This window comes from Sorex fumeus, unplaced genomic scaffold, assembly GCF_029834395.1.
Source record: "Sorex fumeus unplaced genomic scaffold, SorFum_2.1 ptg000134l, whole genome shotgun sequence".
NCBI lineage: Eukaryota > Metazoa > Chordata > Mammalia > Eulipotyphla > Soricidae > Sorex > Sorex fumeus.
The window spans coordinates 3518158-3519350 of NW_026606191.1; positions in this window are offsets into that span (position 1 = coordinate 3518158).

A 1193-nucleotide genomic window follows, 5' to 3' on the forward strand; every position below is an offset into this window, starting at 1 on the left:
AAGTGGCTGAGGGTTGTAAATGAATAAATAAATGAATGTCGGGACTCAGAGAGATGGTCTTGGTGGCTCTTTGCAAAATATGTTTGTGAATGTTTTTTCCTTTGTAAATACAAAGTCTCACTGCTCGACATGCTATCTGTTCAGTCCATCACTCTCCCATCTATCCCAGACCTGGCGACCTTACATGTCTGGATCACCTGATCCTATCCCAGAAACGAGGAAAAATGAACCTTCCTGACCAGGGAATTATCTGGTCAGGAATATTTCAAGTCTGGCCCTTTAAGGCTCTGGGCGAATGTGCAGGTGACGTCACAACATACAGGTCCTTTATCCGCCAGGCCTTGGGTTCTGTGTGGAAGTGCCTGCCGGTCGCGTGGTTGCAGAAGGTGAGGAGCCGGAGAGGGAGCATGCAGGGGGGGTAGGAGGGTCCCAGAAGGTCGGTTTCCTCGCCAGCAGCCGAGTGGTTGCTCTGAGCGCCCTGAACGTCCGTGGTCTCGGCCATGTAAGTGGCGGGGTCGCTCCGTGGCGGTGGCCCCGCAGTGGCGGCCCCTCACCTGGGACGCACCGAGTGCTTCTGCCGAAAGGTTTCTGTTATTTATAAATTATTTTTGAGGGAAACATTGTCGTTTTTACTGAGGAGAACTTACTTAGGAAGATGTGGAAGGGGGAACGCGGCCGGTTGGGTTCGATCCCGGCATCTCTCAGTGTCCGATCACGACCTGGAGTGAGTCCAGAGCCCGGAGTAATCCCTGAGCAAAGGCCCCCAGCCCCCAAAGAAAATGTCGGTGGGTAGAGGAAGCACGTGGTCAAGGAGAAAAATGAATTTTAAGCGCTAAGTACGTTCTGAAAGCTCCAGAAACAAGGGCAATTATGGAACAAATAAAAAAGAAAAAATATTTTTTAAGTTTTTAATGTGTTTTAGACCCTTACCCGATGGCGCCCAGGACTCCCTCCCTGGGGATCCAAGGACCCTTTGGGGTGTCGGCATGCGAGGCCAGTGCCCTCCCTGCTGACCCATCGCTCGGGCCCCTCACAAAGCAGAAAGTGTCAGAGCTAGAGGGAGCCTCAGTCTCCCTCCAGATCTGATGGGGCGGGTGAGGGCACCTCAGCATTAATTTAGTTTCGGTGCGACGACCAGCACCTGGTTAGTGACAGGGGTGGATGGATCATCCCAGCAGTGTCCCCAGGACATC